General features: G+C 38.2%; 1 protein-coding gene across 5 annotated transcripts in view; it reads right to left on the reverse strand.

Moving 5' to 3' along the window:
- Positions 1–18,650, reverse strand: part of UBAP2 (ubiquitin associated protein 2) — a 157,670-nt gene extending 139,020 nt beyond the window's left edge. Inside the window, exon 1 of one of the 5 annotated variants that reach the window (XM_074205961.1) lies at positions 18,419–18,650. The gene's annotated coding sequence lies outside the window, so the exon portion shown is untranslated. Of the gene's footprint in view, positions 1–17,663; positions 17,800–17,981; positions 18,067–18,382 lie in introns of those variants that run through there. The other 4 variants (XM_074205959.1, XM_074205962.1, XM_074205963.1 and 1 more) reach the window with 4 other exon arrangements.
- Between the last annotated feature and the right edge of the window lie 6,732 nt (positions 18,651–25,382).

Genomic DNA, 25,382 nt, shown 5'->3' on the forward strand with positions numbered 1-25,382 from the left:
GAGAAAATATAGTACATGGTAGTGGAGAAATACAAAAGGAGCGAGTTGCAATTAGCAATGGCACCCGTGGAAAAATATGGAAGTAACTTTTGCGATGGACTAATCATAAAGAACGTGATCCACCCGTGACAGAGTTGTTGGTGTTGTAACAAAGACTCAAGCACATTTTTATTATTATTATTATTATTATTATTATTTGGGAGGGGGTGCAGGGCAGATGGGGCTGGGTGACCTGCCGGGGGCCACATAGCAGGGTGATCATTGGGTGTCTGAGGCTGGATTTGGACCTGGGTGCTCCTGGCTCAAGGGCCAATGCTCTGTCCACCACCCAGCCACCCCTTACTATTATTATTACTATTTTATTTTATTTTCGGTCTTTTTTTTCTTTTTTTGGTTTTTTGCAAGGCGGTGGGGTTCAGGTGGCTTGCATGTCACACGGCTGGATGATTGTTGGGTGTACAGGGCCGGATGTTGGCTCGGGTGCTCATGACTCAAGGGCTGGTGCTCCATCCATTGCACCATCTGGCCATACCTACAATTATTACTATTAATTTTTTAATTTTAATTTTTTTTCTCTCCCCTTTACTTTATGGCTCAAACAAGTCTGTATTTATGGGGGGTATTTTGTTTAATCTTAAACAAGAATATTTTATTAATGTAAAAAAATTATTTGTACAAAATGAGAATATTAAATATAAATAAATAAGTAAATAAATGAATGAATGAATGAATAAATTGGGCAGCGTCCATCAATTGGGGCATGGCTGAACAAATTGTGGTATTGTTCTATAAGAAATCATGTTTGATGAGATTTCAGAAAAGACTGGAAAGATTTGTATGAATTGATGCTGAGTGAGATGAGCAGAACCAGAAGAACATTATACACCTTAACAACAGTATGGGGTGATGATCAAACCTAAAAAACTTCCTTACTCCATCAGTGCAATAATCAAGAGACAACTTTAGGGGATCTGTGATGGAGAATACCATCTCTATCAAGAGAAGGAACTGTGAAGTTAGTTTGTGTGTTTGTAGCTATTTATTTGGTTGATTGATTGGTTGGTTTTTTGCAAGGCAATGGTGTTAAGTGGCTTGCCCAAGGCCACACAGCTAGGTAATTTAAGTGTCTGAGGCCAGAATTAAACTCAGGTACTCCTGACTCCAGGGCTGGTGCTCTATCCACTGTGCCACCTAGTGGCTCCAGGAACTGTGAAGTTTAAATGAAAACTAAAGATAACCTTCAGTTTTTAAAAAGTTGTATTATATAATTATATAATTATATAATTTTGCTATCTCTAATGTTTTCTTTCTCATGTATCTGTTTTTCTTCTCTCAACACATTCAATTTTGATCTATGTACATCAGGAAAACAAATATAAAGACTATATCAGAGGGGTGGCGGGGTGGTTAGGTGGCATAGTTGGCCCTGGAGTCAGGAGTACCAGGCTCAGACACTTAATAATTACCTAGCTGTGTGGCCTTGGGCAAGCCACTTAACCCCATTTGCCTTGCAAAAACCTAAAAAAGAAAAAAAAAGACTATATCAGATTGCCTTTTGTTGGGGGGGAGGGGGAAGAAAAAAGGGGGGATTGTAAAATTCAAAACCTTGCAAAAAACATGATTGGTAGAGACTAACCATTGTATGTAATTGAAAAACAAAATATTTATATAGTTTTTTTTTAATATAAAAAAGTGGACATAGCATGTTTTGCTCTGTTTTCAGACTCCATAGTTTTTTCCTCTGGACGTGGATGCATTTTCCATCCTATTTCCTCAGTTTATTCATTTCACATGATCTACTCCTCTACCTCACATTGCAGCTACAGAGACAGCTATGTCATTGACCTTGTCATCATCCACAAATGTACCACCCTCAAACTCTGAAACTGCTTTAGCTGATATGTTGTCATTCTACCTTCTCCTCTGGCCTTGCAATCCTAAATCTTTTAGTCCTCATAGTGGTCTCAGCACTATTTCTTTTCCATTATCTATTAGCCCTACCACTTACCCTTCCTATTGACTTGCTTATAAATCAGTTTAACTCTTGAAACTCTTGAAAAAGGAGAGGAAAGGGAGGATGAAAGGGGACAGGAAGGGGGGAGTGTAGGTGTTAAAAGAGAGGGAAGATCATGAAGAGAATAGTCAGATACAACACATTTTTGAGGAGGGACAAAATGAAAGGAAAGAGAATAGAATAAATGGGAGTAGTGAAAAATAGAATGGAGGGAAATACAATTAGCATTAGCAACTGTGGGGAAAAAATATTGAAGCAACTTCTCTGATGGATTTATGATAAAGATTTCAATCCATACAAGAGACAGAGCTGATATTACTGGAACACTGAAGCACATTTTTTCCTTTTTCTCTCACGAAGTTTCTCTATCTTGGGGGGGGGGATTAGGTTTTCTTTTACCACAAGACTATTGTAGTAATTTGAAAATAAATTAATATTAAAAATGAAAAAAAAAACACTTCTATCTAGAAAATAAATCAGTCTACCATGAGTCAAGTAAAGGAAAAAAAAACCTCTATACTCTTTCCTTCTCTCGAATTTCTTGTCAACTTACCTTATTGCTAATTTTGCACCCTGACAAGCCTCAGACCACATGTATGGCCTTCCCTCCTCTTCTCCTGCTACTTCCATTCATCTACTGTCAAACTAGCTGAAGAAAATCACACAACTGTGCTCTGGATCTTCTACAAATTAGTTCTGAAATTTTAACTTTAGGCCCTCACTATAGCAAGGCAATTCTTTTACATTTTGGTAAATGACTCTCATTCATCACAATGCCTTTTTCAAACCTTTTCATCCCTCCTCAATTTTCCCACAGCTCCTCCTCTTCTTACCCTCTCAGTTGAGAGCCTTGTCTCAAATTTCAATAAAATATTGAAACATTTGCCTAGAGCTCCCTTTTCTCCCCTCATATCAGATTGACTCCTTCTCCAGCACTATCTTACATGAAGAATTGTCAAAGCAAATCCCTCTAATTACAAGTAATTCCACCTGAACAGAGATTGAAGTACATTTTTTCTCTCTCACTATCTTGAGGTTTCTCATCTTCTTGGGGGAAGGGGGGTTTATGTTTATTCTTATAACAAAATTACTTTAATAATAGTAATAAATTAAAGTTCACTTGCAAAAAAAAAAAAGTGATCCCACTACATCTCATCTCTATAGCAGATTGCCTTATCATCCCTATTCTCTTATTTATATTCAATCTCTTCCTGCCTATCAGCTATTCCCTACTGCTTACTGTCCACCATCTCCAACCTCAAAAATCCCAACTTGATCTATCTATAATAGAATGTATGTCCTATCTCTCCTCTCTTCTGGGGCTAAACTATATATGGTAACATGCACCATCATCCAACCAAAAGTACTCTTTCCAACATTAATTATACAATTTTTAATCCCCAAATTTAATGGCCGTTTTATAATCTTTATTCTTCATGACTTCTCTGCTGTTTAGACACTGCAAATCACTCTTGTCAACCTTGATACTCACTTCTATTTGGTGATTTTAAGAGTTCCTTCTCATTCTCCTTAATTACATCTTTATCCAGATCATGCTAATTTAATCACAGCTATCCCCAACGGCTGGAATTCTCCCCCCCCACTTCATCTCTCCTGACTTCTTTCAAGTCCTAGGGAAAATCCCACTTTCTACAAGAAGAAATTTCTCAATCTCCCTAGTTGTTTTATATGTATCCTTCATTAATCTGTTAATTCCTTGAGATTAGGGACTTTTTGCCTTTCTTTGTAGCACTAGAATTTAACACAGTGCCTGGAACATTGCAGGCACTTAATATTTGCTGACTGAAATACATATCCATGTTAAAAACCAGTGTCTACTAATATCTACTCCCTTCCCCAACTGCTTATTTTGGGAATAGTTCTAAATTGGTTTCCAGAATGACTGAACCAACTTACAGGTGCATCAACACAGCACATTTTCCCACAGCCTATTTAACATCTATCATTTTCATCTGTCAAACTTCCAAACTTAAGTGTGAAGTACAACTCAAGAGTTGTTTTAATTAGCATTTCCCTAATAGTGATTAGAGCATTTTTACATATGATCTTTAAGAGCTGGCTATCTTTCTTTAAAAACTGCCTATCCATGTCCTTTGAATAAGTCTTGGTGAATTGCTTTCACTTTATAAATTTTGATTTATTTCTTATTTATCTTGGAATTTGTCAGAGAAACTTGCTGCCAAGACATTTTTCCAGTTACCTGTATCTAATTTTAAATGCATTAGATTTTGGGAGGCAAAAACTTAAATTTAATTTAATGAAAATTATCAGCTTTATTTTCTGTGATCCCCCTCTGCTGCAAATTACTTCTTTGACTAAATTCCTTATACATTTTATTTTTCTGATATCTGACTCTGTTCTCCCCCTAAAAATGAAATCGTTGCTTCTGTAATTTGAAATTATGCCCAAAGAAGTTAGTGAACATGGATAGATTCTAAGCCAGCAATATCATTAATACATCGATGACCTCAAAGTGATCAGAAGTGATCAAAGAGAAAAAGACCCATATGTACAAAAATATTTATAGCAGTTCTTTTTGTGGTGGCAAAGAACTGGAAACAATGAGAGTATTCATCAAGTGAATGGTTTACCAAATTACAGTAAATGAATGTAATGGAATATTGCAATACCATAAGAAATGACAGAAAGCTAGTTTCAGAGAAATCTAGGAAGACTTGTGTGAACTGATTCAGAATAAAATAAACAAAACCAAGAGAACAATTTACCTCATGGCAACAAGTTAAAGACAAATAGCTCTGAAAGACTCAGATCAATGCATTGACCAATAAAAAGCTCAAGGAAACAAAAATGAAGCATTGCTCCCAACTTCTTAGCAAGAAGTGATGAGGGGCAGCTAGGTGGTGTAGTGGATAAAGCACTGGCCCTGGAGTCAGGAGTACCTGGGTTCAAATCCGGTCTCAGACACTTAATAATTACCTAGCTGTGTGGCTTTGGGCAAGCCACTTAAACCCGTTTGCCTTGCAAAAAAAAAAAAAAACCTAAAAAAAAAAGTGATGAAGTCATTATTCAAAATGAACAAATATTTTTGACTTAGTCAAATTTAGAGTGTTTTGCTTAACTTTATATAGTGGTTACAAGGAAGTTTTCCCTCATTTTTTTTTCTCCAAGGGGGGGAAAATTTTAGGAGGGAGAAAATAAAAATTTTTATTTAAAAAAATATTTTTAAGTAGAATAGCTATGTGTTAATAAATGATTACAATAATGCTCAGAAATCACAAAATCACCAAGTTGGAAAGTTTCTCAAAGATCATCCAATCCAACCTACTCCTTTATCAAGTCCCCATACTTCCCCTACTACCCCAAAAGTACATATAGTTGGCATTTGAGGGGAAACCCGTGAACAACTGAGGCATTTCCTAGATTTGATCCTGGAACCAAGTAGAACAATCTTTATTTCTCTCCATCTGACAGCCAATAGGTCGCTCCTAAGTGTTCTTTTTTCAGACTGAGAGAACACCATTTAAAACCTAGGCCATTAGGCAGAGGCATTACCAGGGACATACCAGGGACCAAATCTACTCTCAATAAACATCTCTGAAACCAGGAGTTACATCAATAGGAAAATGTCTGTGCGTGTGTGTGTGTGTGTGTGTGTGTACACACACGTACGCACTTTACATGCAGCTTTTAAAAAGGGAATCCATAAAAAATATAATTTAAAAACTCCAATAGTTAAAAGTTATCATAATACTAATGTCCTTAAGGTCATATATCCCACCATTAAATTGTGGAAATGATTTCAAGAACAAATTAAGGCAAAAAACTGACTTTTACCAACTTAACATAACAAAGACTTTGGCCAGCTTTAGACAAGATAGGAATTGTGCAACCTTTAAAAAAAAATAAATAGGGCAACTAGGTGGCACAGCAGAAGGAGCACAGGGACTGGAGTCAGGAAGACCTGAATTCAAATCCAGACTCAGACACTTAATAATTACCTAGCTGTGTGACCTTGGGCAAGTCACTTAACCCCACTGTCTTGTAAAATAAATAAGAGCTTTATTGATAAAACAGAACACTATCAAAGTCCAGCCATGTGCACTATTGTTGGGACTATAGGAATACCATTTATCCTCACCTTCCTTTCTTCAGTACCCACCCCCACCTTGGCTTCAATTCAACTACCCTAAAAAAAATTGTTCCAAAGAATTCCTAGAATAGAAACAGATAGGAGCAACAAATACTAAAAATAACCCAGTGAAGATTCAGGCATATCTGGACTTCTTGAATTGTTGGAAAAGCTAGAGTATTCTCTCCTCCATGCTCTGGTTTTAATACCTGTTTTCCTCAATTCACCAGAAATAGAAACAAGAAGTTTTGTTTTTAACTAAATCCTTTGTTACAATGCAAGAACTAAACTTGTTTTGTACTGTCAAGAAAACTATAAAATTTAAATATTCCAAAATTTGTTCAAATATAGAATCAGATGCTATCTAATAATTATGTAAAAAATACCTTGTACACCAGAGCTGAAAAGCATAACCCACAATACTCCTGAATGTGGTCAGGATCAGATTAAAATGCAATTGAGAAATATTTAGCAAAAACAAAATGCAATAAAACAGATGTTACATTTTAAAACTAAGTCAATACACAGTCCACAGGAATCATTTTGTGCTGTTGTGTGACTCCCATTTCTATTTGAATTTAATACTGGGAAACATAATTTTTCTCTCTGAAACAAAGCTTGCCATTTCCCAAGCTAATTTGCATGGGAAAGATCCTCCAAAACCCCTATGTTTTGACCTTATCCTGATATAAATGTAATTCTCTCAGGCAGGAGAAAAGAGGGCTTCCTTCTTCGTACAGAATTTTTCCCAATGACCATAAGCTTCCCCTACCCTCAATTCCTTTCATAATACAAAAGAGGCACTACTATAAGAACATTCTAATTTGGAAATCTGAAAATTTGAGTTTGATCTAACCTATAACTTTCTATATAGCTATACTTTCCCTCTCTACTACCAGCACCAAAACTATACCTAAAAAAATCCCAATCCCACTTTATCTCTAATCATTGTGAATCAGAAACAAACATCAAGCTCAGTGAAAATCCTTTTCCTGAGTTATCTTCAACCACCATCTATATATTAGCCTTATTCCTCCCTAGTCCCTAAGTACTTCTACTCTCTCCCTTCCGTTATACTCTCTGAAATTCAGTCTACATTATTAAAAACAAAAACTCATCTTCAAAGTCTTCTTCTTTTACCCCCATTTCTTGGTAATAACTGAAATCTAACTTTCTTCTGAAGCTTCTACAACAATCTAAAGGACAAGGAAGAAGTTTGCATGTTCCTTATTGTTAACCGCCACTTACAACATAGCTCCTTCCCTCATCCCCCCCTTCTCCATAGACTAAAAAAAGGCAATGCCACCTCTTTTAAAGTTCATAACATCTAATTATATCAACTTGTCCCAATTCTCTATTGAGGGTTTTTTAAACTTGGGAACCAGAAACTTGGTGTTTTTCCAAATATATATTTTTATAATTGTATTTCAATATAATTAATTTCCTTTGCAGTCCTATATATTTTACACACTTAAAAACCTCCTAAGGAGTCCATACTTTTTCCCAGATTACCAAAGAGGTGCTATAAAAAAAGATTTCTAAGAAATCCTACTCCATACTGTTATCTGCCAATCTTGATGCCACTTTTCCTTTTTAATATTAATACCCAGAGTACAATTCCCAACATTCTTAGTGACTTTAGCGTTCACAGATGACTCACACCCTGACTTCCACTTTCTCAACTCTCATGATTCTATCTCACCAACCAGAAAGTCACAATTTAATTTAAATCAACAAACACAAAATTGCTCTACTTCACTTTCTAACTTGTTCTCACTGATCACAATCTCCTGTCTTCTTCCATCTTTCCCAATGCCTCAAATCTCAAGAATTTGGTCTTAAAAATCTCTTTCTCAGTCTATCAGCTTTGTTCTGGCTTCCCTTCCCATCTTGACTCCAATTAATTCAACAAGGCACTTTAAAAGTTCATTCTATGATATAAAATTTTGGAAAGAAACACTAATTATCAATAACACAAAGCGTTCAAAATCTCTAACAGTAAAAATCACCAATGAAAATTAAAACCCACAAACCACTGAGATACTACTTTATGTCCATTAAATTAGCATATGTAATAAAGAGATTAAATAGATAAAAATAAAATAACATTTACATAATGTTTTAAGGTTTACAAAAGGTCGTATATTTTGTTTCATTTAATCACATAATATTAATGCAGCTTCAGCTTAGGGACAAAAGAAGCTGTTAACTCAATAATGGAGCTGTGAATTAATTCAACCTTTTTGAAAGTAATAGGGGCAAAAAAAAGAAAGTAATAGGGGTGCAGTGGGAAATGATAGCACTGTTTTGTCTTGTTTTTTAAATCTCAATATAAAGCATCTTTTAAAAAGCAACAGGAAAAAAAAAAGCAACAGGTTTGTCTTTGGCCAAACAGAAGCAGGCAATACAGCTCCCACAAACTTACTCCAGAACAAATGTCACTAAACCAAAAAAAACAAGAAATTCATTAAGCAACTAAAGAGATTTTCTTTTCCACAGAAGAACTACACAAAAATGTAGACCTGAGGCTCCAAAAAAGACAAAAGGTAAAGGGCCCAATATCAAAGTCAGTATCATCCTAGGCAAACAAGCAGAAAGCCTCCATGCCTAGCAAGGGATGAGTCAGAAACTTGAGTAAACTTCAAGACTTTCTACCTTTACTGATTCTCTGATTCTCTCTCTCTCTCTCTCCACATACACACACACACATAAATACCGAAATAAATATATGTAGGTATACCTACAGCTATATACATAAACATACACATAAGAAATATGGGGGGGGGGGCAGCTAGGTGGTCCGGTGGAAAGAGTGGCACCAGCCTAGAGTCAGGAGGACCTGTGTTCAAATCTGACTTCAGGCTCATAATTACCTAGCTGTGACCTTGGGCAAATCAATTAACTCCATTGCCTTGCAAAAATAAAAATAAAAATATTTGGGGTGGAGGTGGGGAGAGATAGACATAAAAACAGACCACCCTAGGTAACAAAAGTCAACAGAGAAAACCCCAAGTAGTGAGAAATAGCATGAAACTTAAAAGTAAACTTTAACCCAAGGAGTGCAAAATTCCTAGTTCTGTACATAGATCAGCACAAAACCACTGGTGAGTAGAAAGAATAATTTATTCAAGAAATAGACCCACTAAAAATTAGAATGGAGAATGACTTCATGAAATAGAAAATAATGCAAAAGTTTAATAGCAAATATAAGATACATGATATAAAAAAAAATCTAGAAAACAGGTCAAAGAGAACTTAAGAATCACTAAGATTCCTGAAATCAATCACTGAAAAGCCCATACAAAATACTTCAGCAATCACAGATGAAAACTGCCTGGATTTATTAGAACCAGCAGGCTAATTAAAGTTTAAAAGAAGCTACCAAATCACCTAAAGAAATCTGAAAAGGAAAAATTCTAGGAACTTTACAGCCAAAATCTAAAGCAGTTTCCTCTTCAAAGAAAGGGAGGGGGGGAAATAACCAGAAAAGAAGAGTTTGAATACCAAGAAACAAGACTCAAAATCCAACAAGATCAGGCAGAGCTTCTTTTATTAAAAAAAAAAATCTTGGAATACTCTAATTGCTAGTTTTATATGGCATTAAAGTTTACAAAGAAATTCACGAATATCTCATTCAGCCATCATAACAATACTGAGAAGCAACTGATATCGTGTTCCTCCTTTTAGAAATGAAGAAACTGGGACAGAGGTTAAGTGACTTGTCTGGGGTCACAGGGCTAGTGCCTGAAAAGGGCAAGATTTGAATAAGTCTTCCTGATTCCAAGACCTGAACTCTTTCCACTTCACCACCTTTAATCTGTCTACTTCAAAAGGAGAAATCTATAGGGCATAAAATGAAGAATAATGAACTCTGCAAAGCTAAGACTAATTCTACAGTTGGAAAATGGATCTCAAATGGAATAGAGAACTTCCAAGCATTTCTGAAGAGCAGTCCAGACCTGATGAGTTACTCTGAAATGCCAGCATAAGAGTTAAGTTATCAAGAATGGTAAATTTGGCTAAGCAATTCAAAGGGGTTGGCTCAATGATGGATGCAGTTTTAACATTCTAATATTAGAGGGGAAAGAACTTTTAAATGTGTTCTAATGGTATTGAGAATTAAATAAGAAAATCAGAAGACTTAAGGTAGACATGCTGTTATGAAGGTTTGACAAGGGGAAAGAAAGTAAAAGAAGCACTAATCTAGAAACTAGGAACAAGGAACAGAACTTTCCATTTTCATAATAAAGGTTCATGAAAAGAATATATAAACATGAAGGAAAGAGTGGAAAAGCATTAGATGAATCTCACTCTACAGGATAAAGGACTGAAAACAATGAAGGTCCCTTAATAATGGAAAGGATGATCCAAATTACTAATAATTAGAGAAAAGTGAATTAGAGTAATATCGAGATTCTATCTTACACTTATCAGATTTGCAAGGGAGAAAAAAAAAGATTATGCCAAAGGGGGTTGTGGGAAAAGAGGAAAACTAATGCACTACTAGTGAATTGTCACTCTTTCCCTCCTGATCACTAAGCTTCTACCCAATAAGATTTTCCTTGATAATTCCAGCCTATATCAATCTCCCTCTCCTCAAATTCACAAGTATTTGTTTCTTTTCATCATTTAATTATATACTATCTTATATGTGCATTACTCATTTTATTAGTAGTGTCCAAAAATAAAATATAATGGAATACTACTGCAATTTAAGAAATTGTGAATATGGGAGACAAGATAATCAAGTCGGACAGAGGAAAATAAACAAGGAAAACAACATATACAACTACAACAATGTAAAAGAAAAATAAACCATATGCCACAGAGCTAAATGCTATTTAATTATAATGAAGAGAGACATGTTCCAAAAAAGTGATGGGGGGGGGGGCAGCAGCTAGGTAGTGCAGTGGATAGAGCACTGGCTCTGGAGTCAGGAAACCTGAGTTCAAAACCAACCTCAGACATTTAATATTTACCTAGCTGTATGACCCTGGGCAAGTCACTTGACCCCATTGCCTTGCAAAAACTTTAACAAAAACTAAAACAAAATTGATTGATGAGAAAATGTAGCTCACTTCTTTCATTGAGAGATGAGGGAATACAAGTGCTAAGCACTGCTTATGTTGGATTTGGTTCTAATTATTCTTTATTATAAGAAATGTTTCTTTGGATAAGGAATATAAAAGAAAAATTAGTTAACTAATTAATGATAGTTCACTTTTGCACAGCACTTTAAGGTTTGCAAAATACTTTAGCTATATTATTTCACTTGATCCTTACAAAAATTCCCAATCTACAAATGAGAAAAATTGAGGTCAAGAGAGGTTAAGTGACTTGCCCAGAATCATACAGCTAGTGTATATTAAGGCAACATCCCAATTCCACATGTTTGTAGATGCATAAATGAAGCTGCCCTCTAACTAGAAAAAAGGTCAACAACTGGCTTCTAATATTGAATATGATTTAAATGAATATTTTTTTCATGAAGATTACAGATTTGCAAAGAAAGATGTTTCTAAATGCTGATTTGAGAACATAATAGTATCAAACTGTACTGATTAAAAACAAAAAGTATCTCTGTTAAAAAAGAATAAATGAGGAAAAGAAGCAATTGAAAAATATGAAAATTTGTTAAACCAAGAATAAGTTCCGGCCAAGAATTAAACCAAGAATTTCTCTCTTTTTTGACAAGAACTGCTGGGAAAACTGAAGTCAGGAGGACCTGAGTTCTACTCAGATTTTTGATACTAACTAGTTGGTGTAAACCTTGGCAACCCCAATTTCTTTGCCAAAAAAAAATATTATGGCCAGGGCAAAATTTTTTTTAACAATACAGAGAAAATCATAAAAGACAAAACAGGGAATCTTAACTACTAAAAATAAAAGCCTTCACAAAATAAAATCAATGAATATATATCAAATATCACCAAAAAAACCCCAATATCCAAAACATATAAAGAAAAGGTACAAATATTTAACACCAAGAATCATCCCAAATGGATAATAGATGATAAAAGATGGTAATAGTCAACGAAGGTAGGACTATGAGAATTTTACTCTATTAGTAAAACTGTTCTCAATATCAATTTATATAAGCAAAAAAAATGAATTAAATGTCAAAAATCTTTAACCCAGCAATCCCACTACAAAGTGTATACCCCAAGAAGCAAAAAATATTAAATAAATGTTTAACCAAATATTAAAAGCAGGAACTCCTTGTGGAAGCCAAGATCTGGAAACATAATAACACTGACTGGGATAGGCACTAAAAACACCAAGACATGAATGCATAGTATTTGTTCAGTATAAAAAAAAAAGAAAAACAAGAAATTCAGAAAAAACATGGTTTGTATGAAACATTGTTTATATGAATTTAAGCAAAGAGAAATAAGAAGGGAACCAAATACAAAACGACCATAATAATTGTGGTATAGAAAACAGCACTTAGCTTTGAAGACCTCAGGATTCAAATCTCACCTCAGATGTTTGCTGTCTGTGATTTTGGGGAATCTCCTGGGCCTCACTCTCCTGATTTGTTACATTAAAGGGATAGACTAGAGTTTCTAATGTCCCTCTCAGTTTTAAAGGGGCAGTCAAATGTAAATGAAATCCTACCCCCCAAAAAAAATCATTAAAAAAAATAAAACTCCAGTAATTGGGGGGGGGGTAGAGCACTGATACTTCTTGACAATGCTGCCTCTACCACATTCCCCCTAACCCGGACCCCAGTAGAGAAGTAGAAGACAATTATTATAAATTAAAAACAATCAAATGAGTCACTACCTCTGGTTTTCATTTTTTTTCCTTGTCAAAACGAAAGATCCAATATGAAGAAAGACGTGAGAAATGAAGGTCATCTAAGTCAATCAAATATTCCAGAATCTGTGCTCAGTACACAGGATATAAATATTGAAAATGAAACATCCCCTTTCCTCAAAGAGTTTACATTCTATATGGGAGACAAACACATACAAAATAAATGCAAGGTAACAGAAGGGAAAGGGGGGGGAAGGGAGCAAAAGAGGAGTACTGGTAAAACAGAAACTGAAAGACTAGGAAAGACCATATAAGATCAGATTTAAGGTGAATCCAATACAGATAAAAGCAATCATTGAAAAAAAATCTTTTTTTTTTCAAAAAACAGATAGATGAAGGCAGTTAGATGACAGAATGGACAGAGCACTGATCCTGGAGTCAGAAGGACCTGAGTTCAATTGCATCTTCAAATACTAACAGTGTGACTTTGGGCAAGTCACTTAACCCCACTGACCTGCAAACAAAAACAAAAACAATGACAGACTTTATACAAAAGGATTCACTGAATAAATGTTAAGTGACTACTGGCACAAACTTTACAACAGAGGTTAACATTTGTGTCATGGACCTCTAAGGAAGTCTGGTGAAGCCAATGGACTCCTCAGAATGTTTTAACATGTATAAAATATATACTTACAAAAGCAGACAATTATAGCGAAATTTATTTATAAAAAATTTCACAGACACCAAAAGACCTTGCTTTAGATAAAATATGGCTCATCTTATTTAAAAGAATTATTCTTGAATTAAACATTATATTAATAACTTGGGTATTACCTCAAGGTTTATAAAGTATTTCCTCATCAAGGAAGAAAATTAAGGTTCTGTGGGATTTAATTAACTACACCCCAATCCTAGTTAAGCTTTATGCTTTAAAAAATCTTGTTACCAAAATTAGTATTTTTCTTCTCTGGTGATTGTATTGTTTGGACAATTATACAGTTATTTGTATGCTGTCTTTCTCATTAGATGATAAAGTCGTTGAGGACAGGGCAATCTTTTGACTTTTTTTTGTAGACCCCCAAGGTTTAGCTCAAGGTTTGGGACATAATGGATGCCTAATAAATACTGATATCGATTCTTATTCCTCATTTTCTTTCCTTAAAACAACAGCCATTTCAATGTCCAATCAGGCCCTTTTCACCTTAACAATAATCATCTGAAACTTGAATACCTCCTAGATATTGACTAATATTCACTAACATTGAAGAAGGTGGTTGTTTGTAAATACTGGAAGTCATAGAGACCACTCATATTCATCGCAAAATATTCACTTAAATCTTTTGCAGAAGGTATTGCTAAGCACTAAATAAATTCAAAATGGTTATTAGAACCGGATATAAAGCCTTAGAAACACCTATGTAAAAGGAATAATTATTTAAAAAAGTAAAATTGTAACTTCAGAACTATTAAAGATTGAGTCCTGACAATTTCAGGACAACATTTTGAAGTTAATGCTATACATGTCCTGGCAGCACAGCTGAGGTCAGTAACTGGAAAAACCAGGTTTATACTGTCTATATCCAGTTTTCTGTTTGAGGGAGGAAGTGGAAAGTTTGTGTCCATTCTACTGCTACTGAATAGCTTAAGTGAATCACAAATTTAAAATGTATCCCAATTCTTTCACCATCATTAAATCCAGGGCATAAAAAAAAAAAAGAATCTTAATAGCCTTATTTTTCTCTGCTTCTCACCAAGAAAGGAACTGAAGTATCCTTAGCACACAGCACAAAAGACAGCTCCAATGTAAGTAACCACATTTGTGCTCCCACATTTAAAATGAAAAAATTGTAGGAAGCAGTGAGAAGCAATTCTTAGGGGCATTTCCTATGGTCTCCTTATTTCTTTTTTCTCATCCACTCAGGCACAGCAAGAAAGTTATCTCTTCCCTGAATCTTTAAACAGTGGGTGACATGCTGCATGCAACAGAGAAACAGCTAACTCCTAGAAGAAATATAAAAATCAACTTTGACAAGAGGAATGGAGAGAACCCATATCTTTCCTTTCATAGAAATGGGAAACCTTCCTTAAGCAGAAGAAAATGCAGGGAGCTGGGGAGAGCTTTAGCCTAGTTTTAAGATTTCATGATAATGGGAAGGAACAAGTAAACATAAAAAGGAAATTAAGATCCTAAAAAAAAGGATGTTGGAGTATTAGGGGAGGGGGAAAACTATTGTTAGTAATATTGTGTGTGTACACATATATGAAACTGTATATGTTTCTGTTGTCTCATAGGCTGTTACTACCCCTATGCAGGTAAACCCGTGCAGACTTAATCCAACTCTGGTATCCCTCTTGAGCTCCACCTGCATCACCAAGTATTGGTTACTTCCAAATGAATGTCTCACAGGCATCTCAGACTCATAGGTTCAAAACACAACTTTATTCTCAAAACCTCTTTCCTCTTCCTGTTGAGAAAACAACCTTTCAGTCACCCAGGTTTTACCACCTCAGGGTTGTCTTCACCTCTTCCCCCTCTCTCATAAATTAATAGCCAGTCAAGTGACAATTTTACACCATAAGCTTTCCCACAACCTTCCCCGCAAACTGGAGCTCTGCAGGAAAACTATCTTCTCTTTAATTTAGCCTCCACATCAAACTGGTATTTCTAAATCACATGTATGACCAAGTGACTCTCCTGCCCAAGAATACTTGGTGCTACCTTTTTTTGCCTCTAGGTTAAAATATGAATTTCTCTGCTTGGCTTTTAAAGTACTACACAATATGGCTGCAGATTTATAGTACACTATTTTCTTTTAGCATCTATGTCTGGCCAAACTAGCCTACTTACAGGTTCCCCCACATTAACATTCTATTTCCTGTCTTCATGCTTTTGTCTTAGATGTTCCACAAGCTAAGATTCCACTTTCTTTTCATCACCACATTGTGGAATCTACATCCTTCTTCAAAACTAAGTTCAGGGGTGCCATCATACAGGAAGGCCAGTCTAATATTCCCCTTCAGCCCCAGGTGCCAGACCTCTAGGGAAATTACTATGTATTTGGTTTTCTACATACATGACCCAGCCCCAATCTCCAAAATATAAGCTCAAGAGTCATTTCCTCTTTTGGGGTATGTATCCTGAGCACACAGTATCTTTGATATGTACTTGCTAGATTGAGGGAGACATTGGTAGGAGAAACTGAGTGGTTAAAAAAGCTGTAAAGCCTTCTCCTTTTCAGTGAATTTAAAAAGAAATGCAAAAAATCCCTTTCATTTAGTTTGCTTAGAAAAAATTAATACTAATCTATAATACAAGAAAAACAGTAAACATAAGAAAAGAAATAGTAGGCATTATTTAGGGACAGAAGTACCAAGAAACTTAAGGGAGTCAGGTAGGTGCCTCTTTCTACCCTAGGGGGAAAAAAAAGGAAACCCTTAGACATATTTTTAAAATAAAAATAAATAATAAAATAATAATAAATAAAATAAAAAATAAAAAAGTTTTCTAGCATCCTCTCAGGTGGGGGGAAAAATTACATGAATTTTGAATTTAATCACAAGTAGAAAAAGGAAAATAATACACATAAATCAGTTGAAGAGAAAGATCAGGTCACTGTGAAAGCAGGGAAAGTGACTAGAATGAGGAAAAGCAAGAGGGAACAGTCATCGACCCCAGAGAAAAACCTGAATTCAGATGTCAAGGAGGTATTTACCAGGGAGGTGTAACTTGAGAAGATGGCTAGGCAACTAATTAGGTTGAGAGTCAGAATTAAACCGGGGGAAAAGTATGTAAAGTAGGGCTGAGCTGAACCCCAAGGAGTCTGTGAAAGGAGACTGAAGGAACATTAAGAGCCAATGAAATTATCAAATTGGACTCTTTAAATCAGTAGTATATTTTAAGGGGGCCAATTAAGTTGCACTTCAAGCTGTTTAAGGAAAACCGTCTTTAAACAACATATGTTAATGTATGTGAAACTAAATTCACAAATCTAGATAGGCTGAACACCGGCAAGGCTGATAGAAAAGAGGTCTGCCAGCTTTGAAAGCCATAAACTTCAGCATACTGAAATATCCGTGAAATCTCTAAACTTTAAGGCTATTAGATGGAGAGGAAAAAAACCTTGGGGACTCAGGAACATGACTGGAAAAACCAGCGTAAGGGGAAGGTGCAGTAATTAGGTAGAAAGAAAAAGAGTGCAGAAAGCCACACCCTCCAGAGTAGAGATGGGCAACTGTAGTAAAGAGGAAAGCCAGCCCCCAGTGGTGGAGGGAGTGGATGGATCTGGGTAAGATGGCAGTCTGGGAAACTGGAGAGATGCCTTAGGTGGCATGCTCAGATCGGGAAGGCTCAAAGGCAGCCTCGGACAGAGATGGAGGGGAAGGGGAGGCGTTAGGAATGAGGAGGACGGATTGAGAAAAGGACTGGCCGGGAAGTGCTGGGAGAGCCAGATGCCCACGGTGGAGTGTGCAAAGAAAAGGGGGTGTCTGTGCAATCAGTGGGAGCCCGAGGCAGCTGAGTCTCGAGGAAGGCGGCAGGGTGGGGGGGTTCGGCCCTATCCCTCCCCTTGGGAGGGTGGGCGAGGAGAAGGCAGGCCTCAGGGTGGGGTGGGCGGCCGGGTGGTGGACAAGGTGGGCCTACTTTGAGGAGCGGGGGAATAAGACAGCCCCCCCCCCAGAAGGCGGGGGGGGGGTCCGTAGAAGCCGGGGATCGGTGAAGATGGTCGGCGAGGGGGAGGGGGAGACGAAGGAGGAGGGGGAAACGACGGAAGGCATTACCGCTGCTGCTCCCGCCGCGCCCCGGACCAGCCGCCGCCGCTCGTTACCTGCCTATGTGCCTCTCACAAAGCAGCGGCGGCCGGAGGGCCCGTCACGTGGCTCCTGCGCGTCACCGGCGGGGGCGGGGCCCGGGCGGCCCCTCCCCCGCCCTGTCCTCCACAGCCCAGGGCGCGCGCCAGGCGGCGCCCCGCCCCCACGCCGGGCCGCGGGGGCCCCCTCTTCCCGCCCACCCTGCCCTCAATCAACAGGCGCCCGACGAGGGAGGCGGTGGGGGGGGGAACGAGAATCAGGACTGGGCGGAGGAGCGAAGCTACAAACCGCAGCCCGGCTTCCAACAACTCCGCCCCGGCGTCGCGAGGTAATGACATCACAAGCGGCCGCTCTCCCCTCCCCCTCTCCTCGCTGCCCTCCGTCCCGGCCCCCCAGGCTCCTCCATCACATGACTAGGGGTCACCCCACGCGGCACTCCCGGGGACTACCACTCCCGACATGCACCGCTACAAAGCCGCGTACTGTGACGTCCCTCCTCTCTCCACCCCCCCCACCCCTCCCCGCCGGACAGCATGGTGTTTTGTAAAGAGAGCCGGGCTTGGGAGTCGGCAGAGACCTCGGTCCACAGCCCTCCTAAGGGCACTTTTACGCGGCCCCGGCACGAGTCGCTCCGCTTCCCTGCCGGGCGCCAAGTTTCCCCCTCCACCCTTGGGAGGATAATACCCTACCTCGGAAACAGCGTAGGGAAAGCGCGCTTTGCAAACCTTAAGGTGCTACGTGCGTGCCAATGTCAGCGGCCTTGGCAGCTAGTGCTTAAGAGTTCGGAGCCTTCCCCAAGAGGAGTGGGAGGGGGAAGAAGAGAAGGGAAGTCCCCGTTTCCGGGAGCCATCGCGACCCGGCCAATGAGCGAGCAGAGGCTCGGCGCCAGCGCCGGACGCCTTCCCCGGGGCGGCCGCTGGGCGCGGAGGATGCCGGGAAACGCCGTGACGCGCCGGGGGGTTGGGCAGAGGGCGCGTGCTCCGCGGCCGCCGGGCGCCCGCGCCACGTTTCCAACGGTCCCCAATCTGCCCGCCCAGCGACCTCCAAAAGACGCCTTTCTGGTTATTTGGTCAGAGAAGCGGGCTCGGGAGCCTCCCTGCCCCGGCGAGAGGCGCGGAGGCTCCGGGGGTGGGCCCAGGAGGCGCCCCCGCCCCCGCCTGCCGGCCTTCCGCCTTCCATCTACCCCTTTGGCCCACCCAGGCTCCCCTTCGCCTCCTCCACTCCCACCGACTGGAAGTTCGGAATTCCCTCTAAACTGGTTCCAGATGCAAATCGGGATCATTCCTCCGTTCCCCGGGGCTCCAGAGGATTATACCGAAGACCTGACTGGGTGAACGGTGAATTAAATGCCACCAATTAAGAACACATGTAACCCTCCCAGTTTTACGTGACAGGAGATGCACAGATAACTCAAAAATAAGTCAATCCATCAGCAACCAGTCATTTCACATATTTCATGTGAACAAATAAAAGATATTTAGAGGAAGGAGAGGTTATTTCGACTGGGAAAACTTCATAGAGAAGAATGGCATGATCTTGGAGGATTAGTAGAATTTTTCAATTTTTTTAAGGGACCCTTGATGGAACCCTCCCGGGTAGCCAGTACGTTTTACCCACTACTATTACAGTTTTTTTTTTCTATTACAGAGCTTTCACCTTTTTTTTAAATCATGGGCCTCTTTGCCAGTTTTTGGAACCCCCTCTCATTGTTAAGTGCTTAAAGTAATCAGTATTGAAATGCTAGTATTGAAATACTAGATGTTTCCAGGTTTTGATCTTATCAGAACTGCACTCAGACTTTGGGAACATCCTGTATTTTAAAACTATGCCCCCCAGTACTAGAACCTAGAATATCAATAGATTTCAGTCACTGTGAAGGTGTTCTAAGACACTGGCTAAACATCTTTGTTGTTCTGCAGCCTGAACTATATCCTCAGGTCCTGTTCAGTGCAGTGAGCTCCAAGGTCATGCAGAACATCCCAGCTCCATTCATGTAGACCAATGTGGTCCCAGCATCATGCTACTCTATGTTGATCTAAGCCCAGGCACTATTTCTTTTCCTTTTCCTTTCCCTTTTTTTACTTAGTTCAGGCCAATGGAGAAATCAATAAAGCATACCTTTTTATGGAATTAAAGATTTTCTTTATTTTGAGTTTTACAATTTTTCCCCTAATCTTACTTCCCTCCCCCACCCCCCACAAAAAGCAATTTGTCAGTCTTTCCATTGTTTCCATGTTGTACATTGATCCAAATTGAGTGTGATGAGAAAGAAATTATATCCTTAAGGAAGAAACGTGTAAGAGATATAAAACATACTTTAAAAAAAACCCATTGTGATTTTATCTGGAGAGGAAGTATAACCCACTGATACAAAACTTTAAAAAAAATGTTTTATTTTTGAATTTAAAGAGAAACAAAACCTTCCATTTACACAGAACAACCCAAAGAGAGAAATCAATAAGAAAACATGAATCTCCAGTTTACTTTTTTGAAAACTTATGTAATAAATACATGTTGTTTACAAATTACTTGCTTTTCTGTGTTTCCTTCTAAGTTTTCTTTTGTTCTCTGTATACTTTTCCTTCCTGACCCAATCCACTCTAGATATGTGTTTGCATATATGTATATAAAACCACACTGTACACACTTCTATCAGTTCTTTCTCTGGAGATAGATAAACATCTTCCTTCATAGAGTTTTGTAGTTTATTTGAGTATAGTACTCAAAATAACATCATCATCATCATCATACTGATATAAATCTAAAGAAGTCTTAAATGCCCGAGGACTTTGGGTTTTCTTGGCTAAGACACTGGAGTGATTGCCATTTACTTCTCCAACTCATTTTACATATGAGGAAACTGAGCCAAAAGGGGGTTGAGTGACTTGTCTAGAGTCACATAGCTATAAAGTATCTGAGACCAAATTTTAACAATTTTTTTTATGGTCACAACTACTATACATCTAGGACTGACTTGAATCCAGTTTTGCTTATTCCCCAAGACCAGCCCTATTCTCTATTTAATCTTCATAAACTAAAGGAAAATTTTTCTGTACTCTTTCATACATGTCAGGGACTGACTCTTTCTTTACCTTTAGGATATACTGGAAAGAAAATTGCCTTGGTTTTGATATTAGAGCATCTCTTAAACCATTTCACCAGTTAAAAAACATTTATATTAATATTCTGTGTTTTAGCCATAAATCTGCCAGAAAATAATTTTATCCTAGAGTCAAGTATTATTAGCCTAGAGAGAGAGCTGTCCAAACTGACATAGTTTTCCCCATCCCTTTGGACATACCCTTAGAGGGTATGCAGTCACTTTTATAGAAAACTTGCAGAATAAAAACCATAGCATGTTAAAATATAATTTGGGATTGAAATTTTAAAATAGTGATCTAATTTTTAAAAAATCACCATTTCATTCTTACCATGACTACTTATTTCAAGGATCAAAAAAGAATTTTCTCCCTACAATGAATACTATATTCTTTTCCCAGTGAAGAATAGGATGGAAGGAAACAAGCATTTTTTAAAAAAGTGCCTGCTATGCTTCACAAATATTACAAATAAAACAACTCCGGGATATAGGTACTGTTATTATCTCCCCTTTTGCAGTTAAAGAAACTAATGCAAACAGAGGTATGTGACTTGCTGAGAGTCACACATCTAGGAAATCTGAGACTAGATTTTAATTCTAAGCTTCCTGACCCATCACCAAAAACTGTAATCTTTCACTAGAAATGACTGAAATATACTTTTCTACATAGAATTTTTTATAATAAAATATTACTTCTGATAACATGCAATTTTCCTAAACAGTAACCATGAAATAACTTATTAAATGCAAAACAAAAAATAAAATCGAAGGATCTGTGGAAAAGGCTTTGAGTCTAGATTACAGTGATACCTCAAAATCCTTGTTAATTTGTTTCTGAATTCTTGAAGTGACATAATTGCCAATTTGGGGAACACATTTTTTATAAGAAATAATGTAATTAGAAATAATTCATGAAAATTACCCAAAACTTTCACATTTTACTGGGCAGATATTAAGTAATAAGATTGTTTTGTAATACAGAATATTAAAATTGAATAGACATGGATAAAAAAAGCAATTACATAAAAATAAAATTTAATTTCACTTTATCTGTACTGAGGGGAGTTCCTGGTGTAGCAGGGGAGTTCTGGGGACAGAGAAATATTGTGATATTTTTGTGTTGGAAACAAATCTTGTGACATTTTCTATACTGTATTGTTCTGTATTGGTTTGGTGAGTGTCTGACCTTGGTCACACCCTTATGGCAGTAATATGTCCAATATCAAGAGACACCAAGGATGCTTAGTGGGTAATAAACTCTAGGCATGAGCACTGGATAGAGTACTTTATGTTGGGCATTGACCAATAATTGAGGACCACCCCTGTGGCATGTGCAGTGGAAAATCACACTTATACCTATACCTGAATGCTGCCCTTGGTCCACCTATCACAGAGTGTATATTTAAGGAGTCATCACTTCCTCCTCATTCTCTCTTCCTATTCATTTTCCAGCCTGGCTGCTCTGATTTCTTTTCTCCTTCCTTTATACTGGCTGGGATTCGTGTAATCCCAGCTCCATTCATCTAGACCAATGTGGTCCCAGCATCATGCTACTCAATGTTGATCTAAACCCAGGCACTATTTCTTTTCCTTTCCCTTTTTTACTTTCTTAAGTTGATTATCACCCTTCTACTGTCTCTTTTTGCTTAAACTTATCACCTAAACTTGATTTCCACATGGCCTACTCTGTCTTATTAGGGATCAATGGTTTACTTCCTTCAGTAATGGGCTAATCAACCAGCCCATTAGTCTTTCTTTCCCTTTAGTTAGTAGTAGTCCAAAGAACCTAATTTGTGAACTTTCTGTAGTAACTTGTAAACTATTTGTGCAATTGGTGAATTAAGGTCTAAGTCCTTACTTGCCTGAGTCAAGTCAAACCAACCACAGCTGTCCCTTACTCCAGCAACACTGGGATAATGGGTTGTTTTTTTGTTCTTCTCTTGAAAGAGTACCATGACATAAGGGAGGTCATGACACGATGTGATATGATGTGACATGCAGATGAATTAGATTTTAAGTGAGAGAATGGTGTACAAAGTCACCAGTTTCACTTTCCCCTCTGGAGCCATATGGGTCCAGTGGCCAGATATGAATCAAGACAACTGAAAATGGCCTTGGATACTGTGGGATACCTTGGCCTTTTAAAGCTAAGATTTTTCCCAGGTCACAGTATGTCTGAGGAAAAGCCCATTCAGTGATTAAGGCTAGGGAAGAGAGAAATGAGGTAAAGACTAGCTTTTTTCACATAGTCAGAAAAAAAAATTATACTGGAAGGGCTAGACCCTCATGTCTTCTCAGTGATTAAAGCAAGTAAATAAAAAATGAAGCTAAAAAAAATCAGTTTGGGAGGGGAGACTCTCAGAATTTCTGGTCAAAATAGAAAAAAATGCTATTTACATTCACTCTGATCCAATTTCCACTTAAGACCCAAACAATGAGCAAGTGTCCTTAGGCTTTGTGAGCTGTCATGAGACTGATGGTGGACCTCTTGTTTCATTTCAAAAAAGGGATGCCCAGGTGGTGAGCAAGCCACATACAGGGTGGCATCATGACTTATACAAGGTCTTAACAAGTCTTGAACAAGTCTAAAGTGCTGAAGCATTTTTTTCTTCATCAAAATGCATCAAGTAACGGGTTTGACAAGTTTTGAAGGCAAAAAGCATGAGCATTAAGCTACCACTGTATTCTCTGGTGCAGTTAGATGATCTTATGCATAAGAGTGCTGGGCCTGGCGTCAAGAAAATCTAGCCTCAGACACTAAATAGCTGTGTGACCCTGGGCAAGTCACCTAATCTTGCCTGCCTCTATTTTCCATCTGTAAAATTAGATGAAAAGGGAAATGGTAAACCACCCCAGGATCTCTGCAAACAATAATAATAACAACAAAACAACTTGGGTCATAAAGAATCAGACATGACTGAACAACAAATATTTCTATAAAAATTAAAAAGGAAATTTTTAATATTTCAACATTTGCTTCTTCTGAAGTCCTATGCTTCCATAGCCTTCATTCTGTCCCAAAGCTACCTCTTTACCATACATTCCTAAAAATCTACCCTCAGAGTCCCTGTTCTAGATCCAAAACCACAATACAATATAGCAATTTATCTCAAGCTTCTCCACTGTTAGGTGCACTGGCTACTTGAGTCCTCTGGCCAACAGAGGACTGTTCTCAGCTTGCAGTGAATGAGACAGGGAGGCAGAGATGGTAAAGCTCCAAGTTTTATTAGGGTCACACAGCAGCTTATATCCTAGTTTACTTCCATACTCGTGGACAACTCATGCTACCAGCTTAAGCACCAATCATATTAAAGATTACATATTGGTTGGATCATTACACATTGGTTAAACAGTTATACATTCTTACGCATAATTCATTGCTCTTGCTATAATGTGATTCTTGATCAATGTCAGGAGATACAAAGGAGCTGGGTCATGATGATCTCATGGAAAAGCAAAGGGATTTGGGTCATGCTGGTCTCTTGAGAAACTAAACCAGTATGTTTGCAAAACAACAAGAGCCCAAGAGGATCTTTAAACCATTACCTTTGTCATTTCATAACTGTGGTCCTCAAGGATCCCTAACACTCCGCTTTACTTTACTTTGCTGCTTTCTACTACTTCAGTGAAGTGATATTTTAGTTTCAAATTTCCTAGACTGCTTGCACTTTGATAGAAACCCCACAGAAACACATTGCTGAAAACTATTCAGTTCATTAGTCTTTTTGTTTGTTTTTACTCACCTCGTAGTTGTAATCTTCATTTTATTAGACTGCTGCTGTAAAATACTTCTTTATTCATTTCCACAGAGGGTTTCCAGTTTACTTCTATGGATTGAAAAGTGATTAGCTGTTTCTTCAACATTCTCAAAGTCACTGAGCCACCCATTATCATTTGTGACCAGAAAGATTTCTCTCCTTCCTTATTTTTTTCACCTTTCACTTTGCAAAACATATAAAAGTTTTTGACAAGGTAATGATGCCAAATGCCTTCATGAACCCCCCCCCCCCAGCCCCATGTTGGTGCCAGGGAGAATTGCTCTGAGTCCATTTATCAGTGAAGAAATCACAAGGCTGTCTGACTCAGGAAGGTAAGAAAAGGCATAAATTTTAATTCATGGTTATTGCAAAGAGTTACAAGTTAATTCACAGTTCTTTAGGGAAGCAGCAAAGTAAAGAAAGTGAGTTTTAAGAAATTTAAGAAGCTAGTAAAGTTTGAGCAAAGAAGAAACAGTTACAAGATGGGCTGGTGAAAACATCAAAGACGGTTAAGAAGTGGGAAAGAGGGGCGGCTAGGTGGCGCAGTGGATAAAGCACTAGCCCTGGAGCCCGGAGTACCTGGGTTCAAATCCAGTCTCAGACACTTAATAATTACCTAGCTGTGTGGCCCTGGGCAAGCCACTTAACCCCATTTGTCTTGCAAAAAACCTAAAAAACAAAGCCAAAAAAAGTGGGAAAGAGAAAAGGGAACAGCCACAATATGGGTGACTGGGCTGGGATCAACATGGACTCCTCAGCTCAAAGAAATAGGCTTTTTCAAGAATCTCTTTGGGGATGGATCAGGTGGAGTTATAAAAATGTGAAAGGAGT

Source organism: Macrotis lagotis, chromosome X (genome assembly GCF_037893015.1).
Source record: "Macrotis lagotis isolate mMagLag1 chromosome X, bilby.v1.9.chrom.fasta, whole genome shotgun sequence".
Lineage (NCBI taxonomy): Eukaryota > Metazoa > Chordata > Mammalia > Peramelemorphia > Peramelidae > Macrotis > Macrotis lagotis.